We start from the raw sequence: 16,098 nt of genomic DNA, 5'->3' as shown, positions 1-16,098 counted from the left end.
TCCTCCCCCCCACACACACAGCCTGTCCCCTACACACACAGCCTGTCCCTCCTCCCCCCCACATACACACACAGCCTGTCCCCTACACACACAGCCTGTCCCCTACACACACAGCCTGTCCACACACACACACACACACACACACACACACACACACACACACACACACACACACACACAGCCTGTCCCCTACACACAGACACACACAGCCTGTCCTCCCTTCCCCCCACAGTCTGTCCCCCCAACACACAGACACACAGCCTGCCCCCCACCCACACACAGCCTGCCCCCCATCCACACACAGCCTGTCCTATACACACAGCCTGTCCCCTACACACACACAGCCTGTCCCCTACACACACACACATAGCCTGTCCCCTACACACACACAGCCTGTCCCCCCCACACACTAAGCCTGTCCCATACACGCACAGTCTGTTCCTCAAATCCACACATGCACTCACTCACTCTCCCCACCCTCCCCTGTTCCCGCTGTGTTACCTCCGACAGAAGAGCAGAGGCCAGAGACGCGCAGACAGTCACTAGAGACCACAGGCAAAGTCGTTCCACAGAAACACCAAGCAGCGTGGACCTCCTGCAGGTGTGTGCCGGCGGTCCTGCGCCCTCAGTGCACATGCGCTGTGTGCCAGGCACCGCCGGCACACACCTACTTACGGCTCTGGCTCATATAGCGTCTGCTGATGTGGTTTTACATACTCCGATCATCCTTTGATTTTTTTCTTTCCTCTATTGCTGAGATGAAGGCCAGTTTGTTCTGAAGGTAAAAGGGCCGTTCACGTGGCCCATGTAGTGTATCAGGCTGCCCATTATCAGACCAACTGTTTGAAACGGGATATAGTCAGGATCCCAGCGGTCAAAATCCCGACGCCGGAGTCTCAACCGCCAGAATGCCGGCAGCGGCACCACAGCCGTTCCCTCTCCTGGGTGTCCACAACACCCATGGAAGGGGAATAGAACCTGTGGCGAGCCACCGAGCCTGCAAGGGGCTTTGTTGCGCTCGCCCCTCTGTCGGCATTCTGGCGGTCGGGATTCTGGCATCAGGATTTTGACCGCCTGGATCCCGTACCCAACCCGTTTGAAACAGCGTGTTTTTTTCTGATGCCTTTGAATTCAATGGGGGAGATTCAAATCTAATACACAGGAAAAAACAGACACCCAACCGACTTTTCAAACATTTGAATCTCCCGCGATAATTGGTTCATGAAGACAACAATCACTGGGAATACACGGTGTTTCTTAGCAGTTCCGGTTATAGGAACTGAGGGCCTGATTCAGAGATGTATGTAGACCCATTGGTTTATGTGCATCTCCGATGTTTGACGATATGCATCTGCGTAGTATCTGTGTCTGCAGCAACGGTTGCAGCGTGATTGGCAGATGACACTCTTATGGATATGGCTGCACTACACTCCATCCTTGTTTTCTAGCACCTGCAGCTCCCATGTAAAGTGATGGGCTAAGGGGGTCATTCTGACCCATTCGCTCACTGCTTTTTGTCGCAGCCGAGCGAACGGGTCCCTACTGCGCATGTGCCGTAGTGCACCGGCGCATGCCAGACGGCAGAGGGCCGTAGCAGGGCTGCGATCGCCTCTGACTGATTGACAGGCAGAGGCGGTCGCTGGGCGGGAGGGGGCGGAACGGCGGCGTTTGGCCGCTGTTTCGTGGAAGCGGTCTGGCCAACGCAGGTGTGGCCGGACCAAACGGGGGGCGGGCTGCAGCGGCTGCGTGATGTCACACGCAGCCGCTGCGGGCCAGGGAGCGATGAGTAGCTCCCGGCCAGCACGCTAAAGCTGCGCTGGCCAGGAGCTACTCATAAAGTGCAAAGGCATCGCCACTGTGCGATGCCTTTGCACTTCTGCCTGGGGGTCGGGGGGGTGGGGGCGGCACTGACATGCGGGTCGGGATAGCCCTGTGCTGGGCGTCCCCCCGCATGTCAGTGTGAATGATCGTAGCTGTGCTAAATTTAGCACAGCTACGATCAACTCGGAATGACCCGCTATATACAATAGTTTGTGCAGCTGGGCGCAAGTGCCATGGGCGCCCATTACTTATCACATATAACGCGCCTAAATGTGCCGGGATTAGCTGCGTAAAAGGCTAAACCTGTGCAAACTACCTGCCGAGCTGCTGAAAAAGTAGTTTGTGCACCCAAAAGCCCAACTTTGGGCGGATTCCTGCTAGCAACCTTAAGCAGGGTGCTAGCAGGAATCATAGACACGTAGTAATAATAGACACGTTGCGGAACTTGCGCTCAGCGGTACAAACGTACACTCGCTCTCAGCTGCAGTCCTTCTCTCTCCTACAGGAATGGCTCCTATAGCCACACTTGGGGTAATCCAGATCTGATGGCAGCAACAAATTTGTTAGCAGTTGGGCAAAACCATGTGCACTGCAGGGGGGTCAGATGTAACATGTGCAGAGAGAGTTAGATTTGGGTGGGTTATATTGTTTCTGTGCAGGGTATATACTGGATGCTTTATTATTACACTGCAATGTAGATTTCAGTTTGAACTCACCCCACCCAAATCTAACTCTCTCTGCACATGTTACAGTATATCTGCCCCTACCCCCCTGCAGGGCACATGGTTTTGCCCATTGGCTAACAAATCTGCTGCTGCGATCAGATCTGCACTGCTCTAGCAGTGACCCCCCCAATGGCTGTAAGGGGCTTATATGCATAGGGAACTCTCCCCCCCCCCCCCCCCCCCTTACCCCCCCCCCCACCCCTTAGCGAGACCTATGCAGCTCTTACCCTCACCTAGGTGCTGTAGGATGACACTGTGCTGCTCACATTGCAGGCTTCTGGCTGCAGACGCTCTCTTTCTCCAGGTCTCTCTCCAGAGACCGCTCTTTAGGTCTATTTCCAGACTCCAGACCTCTCTACTTGTTTATATCCTAGGCCTCTCCTCTATTGATGGTGCTTGCAGCTTGGTCAGGGATGCCAGAATCTGAATCCCGGCTGTCAGGATCCCAACAGTTAGAAGACTGACAGCAGAATCCCGACAGATAGGGTTAAGCTGGGTACACACTACTCGATGTGCAGGCGTAGTGTGTACCTAGCCGGGCCAACATATCAGATCCTGGGTACACACCAGAACGAGTAATGAAGAACGGAAGTGACATATCGCTCCATCCTTCATTTACATATAAGTAGGTCACTAGCGCTATCGTTCGGTTGGCCGTGCAGCAGGGTTAACCGGGCTAGCGTCAGCAGCCAACTGCACGTTGGCCAGAAACAATATGTCGGGCCTGTATTGTCTCAGTGTGTACCTGACGTTAGGCTGCAGGGGTGGGGGAAGTTAGGTTTAGGCTGCAGGAGGGAGAGTTTAGGCTGTGTGTGAGTAGTAAGTTGGTGTTAGGTATAGGTGCAGTGGCAGATTTCCCACATATGCCACCCATCCTCTCACTCCCCACAGGGCCGAATCCAGGGAAAGGGATCACGCCCCCAAAACACCATCACAGCGACATCCACTTATGCTTCTGGCCATGGGGGTGGGCAGGGGCTAGCCAGTCAGCTGTCACTATGATTCAGCTCCGCCCACCCACTGTGCTAGTATCTCTGGGGAGCAGAGGGGGACCCATGTTTCCAGCGATGGCCTGGGAGAGTCACATGATCTCAGTGTGAAACAGAGCATGTTGGGAAATGTAGTTTCATTGTTCACAATCTGTAATTAAATGCAGGTTTAACCCAAGATTCAGAGTCTGTACTGTACTTTCACAGGCTTTTTAAGCGGGCATAGATACTGTACCTGGGAACAAAGTCTGATCACCTGCAATTATTCGTGGGGCACAGTAAAGTTTAACCTGTAGAATTTCAATTTACCTACAGCAACCGAACAGAAAAGTATAGATATCTACACTTTAAATTGTTAGGGCCGGGATGGGAATTGAACCCATGACCTCAGTGCGCCTTAATGCTGACCACTACACCATCCATACTGTTATTCAATTCACTTTTACCTTATTATTGATTTTCCCACTAGTCCCTGCACCTTATAAGTCACACCCTCCTTATTATAGATGCACATTTTAAAAGTGTCATACCCAGGATTAGAACCCACGACCTTTTGCACTGGAAGCAGACACCTTACTGATGGAGTTATGTGCTCCTCTATAGAAACATGAGAATTCTAACTATATGAAGTTACTTCTTTGACAATAACACGTGACTTCATATAGTTAGAATTTTCATGCTTCCTATACAGGAGCAAATAGCTCCATCAGTAAGGTTCCTGGGTCCAGTGTAATAGGTTGTGGGTTCTAATCCTGGGTATGACACTTGTAAAATGATTGTATGACTGCTAAGAAATGTCTGATTTAAAATAGATGACAATGAAATGTAACTATAGAAAATAGGATATTAATTACCTACCGGTAAATCCTTTTCTTGTAGTCCGTAGGTGATACTGGGAATCCATTTAGTACCATGGGGTATAGACGGGTCCACTAGGAGCCATGGGCACTATAGATTTGATTACATGTGCTGGCTCCTCCCTCTATACCCCTCCTACCAGACTCAGTCTAGGAAACTGTACGCGAGGAGACGGACAGACTTTGAGAGAACGATATAGAAAAGGAAAGTGGTGAGATTTCGAACCAGCACAACCATAACAACAGGAAAGCCATGCTAACCAAACATGTAAACAGAAACAGCAACAGCTGAATCAAACAAGAATACTTAACCTAGTAACAGGGCAGGAAGAATGAATCACCGGGCGCTCAGTATCCCCTACGTACTACGAGAAAAGTATTTACCGGTAGGTAATTGAAATCCTATTTTCTCTTACGTCTTAGGGGATACTGGGAATCCATTTAGTACCATGGGGAAGTACCAAAGCTCCCAAACAGGGTGGTAGAGTGCTAAGGTTCCTGCAGAACCGATTGATCAAACTGAAGGTTCTCAGAGGCCAAAGTATCGAACTTGTAGAACTTAGCAAACGTGTTCGAACCTGACCAAGTAGCTGCTCGGCAGAGCTGTAAAGCTGAGACACCCCGGGCAGCCACCCAAGAAGAACCCACCGACCTAGTAGAGTGGGCCTGTACAGATTTTGGAACTGGCAAACCTGCCGTGGAATAAGCATGCTGGATAGTGAGCCTAATCTAGCGTGCAATTGACTGCTTTGAAGCAGGACACTCAATTTTATTGGGATCATAGAGAATGAACATCGAGTCCGATTTCCTGTGACGAGCTGTTGTCTTTACATAGACCTTCAAAGCCCTCGTAACATCCAAAGACTTTGAAGTAACAGAGGTGTCCATAACAACCGGAACCAAAATAGGTTGGTTTATGTGAAACGCGGACTCCACTTCAGGAAGAAATTGCTGATGAGTCCCAAGTTCAGCTCTGTCCTCATGGAAACTTAGATAGGGGCTCTTGTAAGACAACGCCTCCAACTCCGACACACGCCTTGCTGAAGCCAAGGCCAACAGTGTGACGGTCTGTAAGGTACTCTAGGACTACCTCCTGTAACGGTTCAAACCAGTCCGATTGGAGGAACTGCAGCACCAAATTGAGATTCCAAGGTGCTGTGGGAGGCACAAAGGGAGGTTGGATGTTCAGAACACCTTTCACGAATGTCTGGACCTCAGGGAGAGAAGCCAATTGTTTCTGAAAGTAGATAGACAAGGCTGAAATCTGGACTTTTATGGAGCCTAGACGTAGGCCCACATCCACTCCCGACTGCAGAAATAGCAGGAAACGTCCCAGATGAAATTCCACCGCAGAATATTGTCTGCTCTCACACCAAGAGACATATTTCCACCAGATACGGCGGTAATGTTTAGCCCTTACCCCCTTCCTGGCTTGGATCATAGTCGGGATGACCTTGTCAGGAATCCCTCTCCTGGCTAGAATCAGCCGTTCAACTTCCATGCCGTTAAACGTAACCGCGGTAAGTCTTGAGAGACAAACAGTCCCTGTTGCAAAAGATCCTCGTGAAGAGGTAGAGGCGACAGATCTTCGAGCAGCATCTTGAGAAGATCAGCATACCAGGCCCTTCGTGGCCAGTCCGGAGCAATGAGGATTGCTTGATCATTTTCCCTTTAGAGTTGTTAGAGCATCTACCACCACTGCTTGTGGGTCTCTCAACCTGGAACAATACCGCTTGAGCTTCTTTTTGAGTCGAGAGGCCATCATGTCGATTTATGGATATCCCCATGGATGTGTCAACCACCGGAACAGCTCCGGGTGAAGGCCCCATTCCCCCGGGTGCAGGTCGTGTCTGCTGAGGAAGTCTGCTTCCCAGTTGTCTACTCACAGGATGAAAACCGCCGACAATGCCACTGCGTGTTTTTCTGCCCAGAGGAGAATTCTTGACACCTCTGACATTGCTGCTCTGCTTTTCATTCCGCCCTGTCGGTTTATGTACGTCACAACCGTCACATTGTCTGACTGGACTTGAATAGCCTGATTCTGAAGAAGAAATACGGCCTGCTGAAGGGCGTTGTAGATAGCCCTGAGTTCCAGGATGTTTATTGGAAGGACAACTTCCTGACTTGACCATCTTCCTTGAAACTGCACCCCCTGGGTGATTGCGTCCCAAACTCTGAGGCTTGCGTCCGTGCTTAGCAGAATCCAATTCTGAATCCCGAACCTCCGACCCTCGACGAGGTGAGAAGTGTGTAACTACCACAGGAGGGAGATCCTGGCTTTTCAAGACAGACGAATCCTCTGGTGCATGTGAACATGCGATCCGGACCATTTGTCCAACAGATCCAGCTGGAAGGGCCTCGCATGAAACCATCCGAACTGAATCGCCTCGTAAGAGGCCACCATTTTCCCCAGAAGGCGTATGCAGAGATGCACCGAGATCCGGGTTGGTTTCAGGACAGCCCAAACCATTGACTGGATTACCATTGCCTTTTCCAAGGGAAGGAATACTTTCTGAGACTCTGTGTCCAGTATCATTCCCAGGAAAGGAAGCCTCTGTTTTGGTTCTAGGTGAGATTTTGGTAGGTTCAGAATCCACCCGTGATCCAGGAGTAGTCTGGTTGAGAGACCAATGTTGTCTAACAACCGCTCCCTGGACGGTTGTCAGGTCTCTGGTTTTATCTGTCCCCCGAGGAGGCACTAGTGGGTCAGTGCAGGTGTGGTGTATAAAACGAGGAGGCCGAAGAAAAGTCCTGCGCATATGCGCTGATATTTGTTGTGTCACAGAGGTCACAGAGTAGTTGGATAACAGATGGGATGAAATGCAATAGATGATAATTCGGAAGCCAATAATAACAGAAACTGAAGTAGGGATAATAACTGGTACAGCTGATAATAAGAATAATGAACGGTAACTTAATCCAGTGGCATGAATATTCAAAAGTCACTGGTAACAGAAATAGGAAATAACGATAACTTGAAAACTGGATGCAAACGGTACTGGTAATTATGACTGAAGCAGACAGAACTCCGGTAATTGTAAAAAGCACACAGTCTCTGTATCATACAAGTTCTTTAGCCAAGCAAGGCCCAGGCAGGAGACAGTCCTAACACAGCAAGCTTGTTAAATGCTGGATGCAATGCACAGAATGGAATGCTGGTAATTAGGTGCACAGGTTTAGCAATGAGTAAACACCTGAGGAGAGTCTCTTACTGCAGATGGATGTAGCGGACTGTGGCTGGAGTCTGAAGCACACAGGAGGAATGAAGGCTGGAGAATGAGACGATGAGAATAACAACAGGGAATCCACTTGGAGACAGGAACACGGGAACCAGGAGAACTAGCACACCGAATGTGACTCGTTGTCCGAGGCGATGAGACTGAGCCATGGACTGAAACTTATACCCCTTGCTCTGTGATGATTGGATGTTGAACTCTGTGAGAACACACCCCGCTGGATTGGGTGTCCGGATCAGCTGAGCGCAGGTGCCCATACCCGACAGACGCCGGCACACAGCAGGGCACACACTGGATGCGGTTCAGGGGTACGACATTAATTATGGCGCTCGCGGACAGTGCATTCATGCAGCTGCGACTGGGGCCATGACCTCCGGAGGCCTGCACACCAGCGCGCTGGTAAGTGAGATGCTGCTGAATGCCGATTCCTGACAACTGTGCCTTTATCGGAAGATCGTCCAGGTACGGAATTATGGGGGTTATTCCGAGTTGATCGCTCGCTAGCTGTTTTTAGCAGCAGTGCAAACGCTAAGCCGCCGCCCTCTAGGAGTGTATCTTAGCTTAGCAGAAGTGCGAACGAAAGGATCGCAGAGCGACTACAAAAAAAATTGTGCAGTTTCAGAGTAGCTCCAGACCTACTCCTAGCTTGCGATCACTTCAGACTGTTTAGTTCCGGATTTGACGTCACAAACACGCCCTGCGGTCGCCCAGCCACGCCTGCGTTTTTTCAATCACTCCCTGAAAACGGTCAGTTGACACCCAGAAACGCCCACTTCCTGTCAATCACTCTGCGGCCAGCACTGCAACTGAAAAGCTTTGCTAGACCTTGTGTGAAACTACTTCGGCCATTGTGAAAGTACGTCGCGCGTGCGCATTGCGCCGCATACACATGCGCAGAAGTGCCTTTTTTTTGCATCATCGCTGCGCAGCAAACATTTTCAGCTAGCGATCAACTCGGAATAACCCCTTATGTTCACTCCTTGTTTGCGGAGTAGTAACATAATCTCTGCCATCACTTTGGTGAACACCCTTGGTGCCCTGGAGAGACCAAATGGCAGGGCCTGGAACTGGTAGAGACAGTCCTGCAGTGTAAACCGTAGATAAGCCTGATGAGGCTGCCAGATAGGAATATGAAGGTATGCATCCTTGATATCCAGAAACACAGGGAATTCCCTCTCCTTCAGACCTGAGATCACCGCTCTCAGAGACTCCAAATTGAATTTGAACACTCGTAAATACGGGTTCAACATCTTGAGGTTCAGAATCGGTCTTACCGAACCATTCAGCTTTGGTACTACAAACAAGCTGGAATAGTAACCCTTGTTTTGTAGATGAGGTGGAACTGGAACAATGACCTGGGTCTGTAACAGTTTTTGAATGGCGTCCTGTAAGGTTATTCTTGCCTCTTGTGAAACTGGTAAGCCTGATTTGAAGAATCTGTGAGGTGGGAGCTCCTGGAACTCCAGTCTTTAGCCCTGGGATATAAGGTCTATGACCCAGGGATCCTGGCACGATCTTGTCCAGATGTGACTGAAAAATTTTAGCCAGGCTCCCACTTGACAGTCTGCAGAGGAACCTCTGGCCTTGCCCCTAAACTTGGCCATCCGAAAGGACTGTAAGTTGGATCCTGAATAGGCCCTCCTAGCTGGGGGAGCTGCAGAAGGTAGGTATGTGGACTTACCCGCAGTAGCTTTGGAGATCCATTTGTCTAGTTCATCTCCAAATAAGGCCTCGCCTGTGAAAGGTAGGCCTTCCACACCTTTCCTGGAGTCCGCATCCGCAGTCCACTGGTGTAGCCATAAACCCATGCGTGCAGACATTACCATAGCTGTAGTGCGTGCATTAAGCAAGCCTATCTCTTTTATGGCTTCCACCATAAAGTTCGCAGAGTACTGCATAACATATACAGGAGCAAAATAATCTCCCCTTGAGACAAGGTATCTAACCCCTCAATTAGGTTACCCGACCATTTAGCAATGGCTAGCGTAATCCACCCACATGCTATAGTGGGTCTCTGGGCAACCTCCGCAGCTATATACAAAGATTTGAGCGTAGTCTCAATTTTGCGATCAGCCGCATCTTTTAGGGAGGCTGCACCCAGGACAGGCAATACAATCTTTTGTGAGAGCCTGGAGACCGATGCATTCACTACCGGTGGATTCTCCCATTTTTTCCTATCCTCAGGAGGAAAAGGAAAAGATGAGAGCAACCTTTTAGGGATTTGAAATTTCTTATATATTAAAATAAGATTCCTCACTCTCCTCTGTCACCTTATCAGGGATATTCAGAACTTCTCTGACAGCTTCTATGAGAGCCTCTATTCCCTGCGACAGAGTACCCTTCCCCACCTCTGAGTGCACCATACCCTCCTCCATTTCTGACCCTCATCATCAGAGGCAGACTGCAGGATATGGGCAAAGTAGCTTTTTGCGGACATATGGCAGGGGATTGAGACTCTGGTTTGGGTACTGAGTCATAGACTGTCTTAAGTATTGTGTCTCTTTCTCATTCCGAGATAACTTAGTAGAAATGGAAGAAATCATTCCCCTAATGGAGTCCAGCCATGCTGGTTCTGCCCCACTTGCCTGGGAAGGGATACTACACTGAGTACACTCTAGTGAACCCCCTGGAGAAGAGGAACACTGTGCCTTACATGAAACACACTCTTTGCCTGACATACTGTAACAGTGACAGCACACACACACAGGAAAAGGTTAAATGCACAATTAACCCCCAAAGAGCCCTTCCAGGGAGACACAGAGAGAGTGTGGATCCAGCACACGGCGCCCTTATCGCTAATGCCAAGCTTATCCGGGTCGCACTAATAATCACTCCCCCCTTTCCCCCCTGCTATGACTCCCTGGTACCGCTGACGTAATCTGGAGTCTCTCCGGAGGAGCTGTGCATCCCTGACAGTCAGCGTCCGTGTCAGCTGCAGTAGGGAAAATGGCGCTGGTGAGCTGCTGGATCCGCTCATAGTGAATCCCCGCCCCTTCAATGGCACGCAGTCTTCCCGCTCTTCTTTATACTGGCTGTATGTGTCTGTGCATAAAATGGAGACAGACTCCTTTTATGGCGGCTTTCTTGCCAGTCTGGGTACTGTGTACGCTGTTAATGTACACAGTCAGGAGACGCAGTCTGCCCCGTTTAGAAGCCGTGCGTCTCCGTACTCTCATGCCGCCATAATGGCCGGATACCCCCTAACCGGGACGCCGGCTTTGTACTCCCCACTCTCCATTCTTCTGGCTCTGTTAGGGGTGGCGGCGTGCTGGGGGAATGTTCGCTCGCCGTGGTGGGGCTTGCGAATAGTTCCCTCAGGAGCTAGCGTCCTGTCAGCGGAGAACGGGACCATTAACCCTGAGAGAGGTTGGGCCGCCCCCCTCCCAAGTCCCACGGAGCAGGCAGGCTGGTGCCATCCAGTCCTGCCTGAAAATAACAAACATATAAAGTAAATGCAGAAAACTCTTCAGGAGCTTTCAGAGATGTGACCGCCTCCTCTGGGCAGCAGAGACATGGGGGAATGATGCTGGAGAAACAAAAGGGGTCTGGAGCTGCAGAGGCACGGGAGAATGAGGCTGGAGTAGGTATGGCGAAAGTGTGAGTGGCCATCAATGGTCACCAACTATGCTATGGGAGACCATCGATGGTTTCACTTATCGATGGTCATCCCTGCTAGTTCAGAAAATGACCCGCGGGCTAATCACAGCCTGGGGGCGAGGGTTCGTGGGTGTCAGGGGCAGAGCTATGCTCAGAGTACTGATACCTTGCAAAAAAAAAAAATATATATATTAGTTTATGCTGTGCCATCGATGGAGGGAAATCATCTCGATGGCAAAAGCATTCAACATCGGCCATAAACCATTGATGATTAGGCTGGAGATACAAAAGGGGGCAGGAGGTGCAGAGGAACGGGGGAATGGGGCTGAGAGACAAAAAGGGTCTGGAGCTGCAGAGTCATGTATTTTATGCTGTAAGTGCAAATGGAAAACCCTCTGAGTCCTATTGTGTGAAAAGTGCTATATAAATAACATTATTATTATTATTATTATTATTATTATTGCTATTACTATGTATTATCTGGTTGTACCTCTGCTGTATGATCCTGACACTACTTCTGTTCCTACACAGACAGACATCTTCCGGACCATGTGAATAGTGAACACCGAGTGAAGTCACCTTCTGCCCAGGGACGGGCAATTATTCAGAGATTCCACATTGTAAAGAACCCACCATATAGGTAAGGAAGACTCTCAAGCGACTGGCTGGTACCATGTTCAGAGAGGTAGGAGAGATTGATACGAATCGTCAATTCCAACAGGAAGGCTTTTTATGAATCTGCAATGAACTCTGGATTTAGGATGAATGATGGATTTAGAAAAGTTACTTGGGAAATTAATTACATGAGAAAATCAGGGTTATGCAAATCTCTCTACAGTTACACCACAAAAAGTATTTCACTCTATCTTAAGGAACTTACTAAATCCATGCATCTGAAAACTCCCAATTAATATTTAGATTTTAGGCCACACCTCCAGTCTACCCAGGCCATGCCACAATCCACCCAACCATTCTCCCAAGTAGAGAAGCCTTTGCCGGTGCTAAGTTACAGTTATTGGAATAACTTATATTTACAGCCCTCCTCGGTTTGGAGTTGGTCACGTTGAGCAGAACGGACTGACGTACTTATCATAAAGGTTAACATCTTTATGTTTAACTATAGCCAATTTACAGTTGGATATCTGTACAAATAAAATCAAGCACATACACTATTCTATGCTACACATTGGGGGGTATTCAATTGTTTGAAGTCTGTTTTTTCCCTTTCTATTAGATAGGAAAAAACAGACACCCAACTGACTTTTCAAACAACTGAATACCCCCCAAGGTGTTCCAGTACATTAACATAAAGTATCAAGGGTACTATAATGGAAACTACTGAGGAGGAAATGGATCTAGGAGTCACCATTTCAAGTGACTTAAAGGTAGGTAAGCAATGTAACAAAGCAATGAGGAAGGCTAGTCAGAAGCTTGGCTGCATAGGGAGAGGAATCAGTAGCAGGAAAAAAGAAGTAATAAAACCACTGTATAGGTCATTGGTACGGCCTCATCTAGAATACTGTGTCCAGTTCTGAAGACCATATCTCCAGAAGGATATAAATACATTAGAGAGTGTACAAAGAAGGGCAACTAAAATGGTGCATGGCCTACATCACAAAACTTACCCGGAAAGGCTAAAAGATCTTTACATGTATAGTATGGAGGAGAGAAGGGAAAGGGGAGACATGATAGAAACTTTCAAATATACCAAAGGTTTTAACAAAGTTCAGGAGGGAAACATTCTTCAAAGGAAGAGAAGTATTAGAACTCGAGCACATACAATGAAACTGGAGGGAAGCAGGTTCAGGGGAAATTTAAGGAAAAAATACTTCACAGAAAGCGTAGTGGATAAGTGGAATAGCCTCCCGTCAGAGGTGGTAGAGGCTAAGACTGTAGAGCAATTTAAACATGCTTGGGATAGGCATATGAATATCCTTACAAAGAATCTCCACAGAAGCTGCAGAGAAGCTGGCTCCCCGGACTCTTCCCTGCTGAACTCGGTGACAGAGGGCTGGAAAAGAGGGGGGGGGGCACAATTATTGGCGCAGTGAGTGTATAACATTGAGATATATATACATAAAAGCGCTATCTGGTTTTATTCCAGTGTCAGTTGGCGCTGGGTGTGTGCTGGCATACTCTCTCTCTGTCTCTCCAAAGGGCCTTGTTGGGGAATTGTCCCCTTATAGTTATATCCCGGTGTGTGTGGGGGTGTCGGTACGTGCATGTCGGCATGTCTGAAGCGGAAGGCTCGTCCAAGGAGGAGGTGGAGCAGATGTGTGGTGTGTCTCCGTCGGCAATGCCGACTCATGAGTGGATGGACATGTGGCATATGTTAAATGCAAGTGTGGCCTCATTACATAAGAGACTGGACAAAGCAGAGTCCAGGGAGAAAACAGGGAGTCAATCCACGGATTGGACCGAGTCACAAGGCCCTTCTGGGTCTCAAAAACGTCCCTTATCCCAAATAGTAGATACGAGCACCGACACAGAGTCTGACTCCAGTGTCGACTACGATGATGCAAGATTACACCCAAGGGTGGCAAAAAGTATTCAGTGTATGATTATTGCAATAAAAGATATTTTGCATATCACTGATGACTCCTATGTCCCCGACACGAGGGTACACATGTTTAAGGAAAAGAAACCTGAGGTAACCTTTCCCCCATCTCATGAGCTTAACGAGTTATTTGAAAAAGCTTGGGAAACTCCAGATAAGAAACTGCAGATTCCCAAAAGGGTTCTTATGGCGTACCCTTTCCCTGCACAGGACAGGGTACGGTGGGAATCCTCGCCCAGGGTGGACAAGGCTTTAACACGAAGAGGAAAAAATGGAGGGTGGAGGAACTTGTTGGGCGCTGGAAAGAAAATGGGCTGCCTTGGATGCACCTAGGGGTTTTCCTAATTACCCCAAAATGACATATGTAATACAAGAAAAATGGTGTGGCCTGGGCGCCCTCTTTCCGTGGTTTATACCAACTCAATGGATTTAAAATACACAAAATTAAAACAGGTGAACATGAATCACCTTTTGAATGACAATGTTATGAATGTAGCAAATGTTTAAAATCAAACTGAAGATTTAATATAATAACAAATGCAAAAAAACAATATTAACAATGTATAAAAACAATAGGATAAAACAAGAGCGTACCGCATGGGTAGCTAAGGAGCCGCAGGTGGTATAATGTGGCAGGGTGGTCCGGACTTCACCCTGCTCTGGCTCCCAAGCTTACCAACGATAGTCCTAGTCCCAATACGCCAGTATCCAGTAGCCAACGCGTTTCGAGATGTAAAATCTCTTCCTCAGGGCTTGGTGATCTTGCTGGTTTGCTTGAACTGGCTTTTAAAGATGGTGGAGAACTGTTTCCGGTTCAGGGGTCGCAGAGACCGGAAGTACAAGTCCGTGATCAATAAATGACTCTTTAGACTCTTTGAGCAAATAAAATAAATTTAACAACCTTAAAAATAGATAGTACTATGTTTGAGGTGGTATTTTGAAGGTATAAGGTCGGTGATTTTAGTGCCAGGACGTGTATCCGGCCGGAAGTGACGTTTGTTTATACCGGAAGTGCTTATGCCGGAAGTTGGTATACATATTAAATATAAGTGTCAATTTCTAACACTTAAAAGATTTGTGCAGAGAGGATCTTGACATATTAATGATGGTGATAAGAGAATAAAAAGGTCGGTAGTTTAGAAGCCAGGACGTATTTATCGACCGGAAGTGACGTTTGTTTATATCGGAAGTGCTTATGCCGGAAGTTGGTGCAAACAATAGTAATTGATTGTATAAGTCTACAAGATTAATAGAAACTAATTAGGTGTGTAGAGGGGTGTTACCCAAATGTATGTATGTATGTATGATGGAGACGCGGAGGTACCGCTGCAGCGGATGTCCCGTGTACCGGAAGTGACGAAAACCGGAAGTGGGGCATATGCCGTCGTGAAGCGGAAGTGGGGCGTCCGCTAATGATAAGCATGCATAGTGATAGAAAATGAAGGCTAATGTGGTGAGCTCTAGAAAGGCTGTAAAACCACAGATGTAAATTAGATTTCTCTAACGTCCTAGTGGATGCTGGGAACTCCGTAAGGACCATGGGGAATAGCGGGCTCCGAAGGAGGCTGGGCACTCTAGAAAGATTTATGACTACCTGGTGTGCACTGGCTCCTCCCACTATGACCCTCCTCCAAGCCTCAGTTAGATCTTGTGCCCGGCCGAGGTTGGATGCACACTAGGGGCTCTCCTGAGCCCTTAGAAAGAAAGTATAGATTTAGGTTTTTTATTTTCAGTGAGACCTGCTGGCAACAGGCTCACTGCAGCGAGGGACTAAGGGGAGAAGAAGCGAACTCGCCTGCTTGCAGCCGGATTGGGCTTCTTAGGCTACTGGACACCATTAGCTCCAGAGGGATCGACCGCAGGCCCAGTCCTTGGTGTTCGGTCCCGGAGCCGCACCGCCGTCCCCCTTACAGAGCCAGAAGCAAGAAGAGGTCCGGAAAAACGGCGGCAGAAGACATCAGTCTTCACCAAGGTAGCGCACAGCACTGCAGCTGTGCGCCATTGCTCCTCATGCACACCACACACTCCGGTCACTGAGGGTGCAGGGCGCTGGGGGGGGCGCCCTGAGCAGCAATATAAACACCTTGGCTGGCAAAAATACATCACATATAACCCCCAGGGCTATATGGATGTATATTAACCCCTGCCAGATTCCATAAAAATGCGGGAGAAAAGGCAGCGAAAAAGGGGCGGAGCCTATCTCCTCAGCACACTGGCGCCATTTTTCCCTCACAGCTCCGTTGGAGGGAAGCTCCCTGGCTCTCCCCTGCAGTCTACACTACAGAACAGGGTTAAAACAGAGAGGGGGGGGCACTA

The 16,098-nt window shown here is 48.7% G+C and overlaps 1 protein-coding gene across 2 annotated transcripts in view; it reads left to right on the top strand.

Annotated features, from left to right (window-relative positions):
* Positions 1-16,098, top strand: part of MAVS (mitochondrial antiviral signaling protein) — a 116,845-nt gene that overhangs the window by 42,774 nt on the left and 57,973 nt on the right. For both annotated transcript variants that reach the window (XM_063925327.1, XM_063925325.1), the window contains exon 2: positions 11,757-11,865. The gene's annotated coding sequence lies outside the window, so the exon portion shown is untranslated. The remainder of the gene's footprint in view (positions 1-11,756; positions 11,866-16,098) is intronic.

The sequence above is a fragment of the Pseudophryne corroboree genome, chromosome 1, assembly GCF_028390025.1.
Source record: "Pseudophryne corroboree isolate aPseCor3 chromosome 1, aPseCor3.hap2, whole genome shotgun sequence".
Taxonomy (NCBI): Eukaryota; Metazoa; Chordata; class Amphibia; order Anura; family Myobatrachidae; genus Pseudophryne; species Pseudophryne corroboree.
The sequence above is the reverse complement of the archived record's forward strand: the minus strand, read 5'-3'. Positions and strand labels throughout refer to the sequence as shown.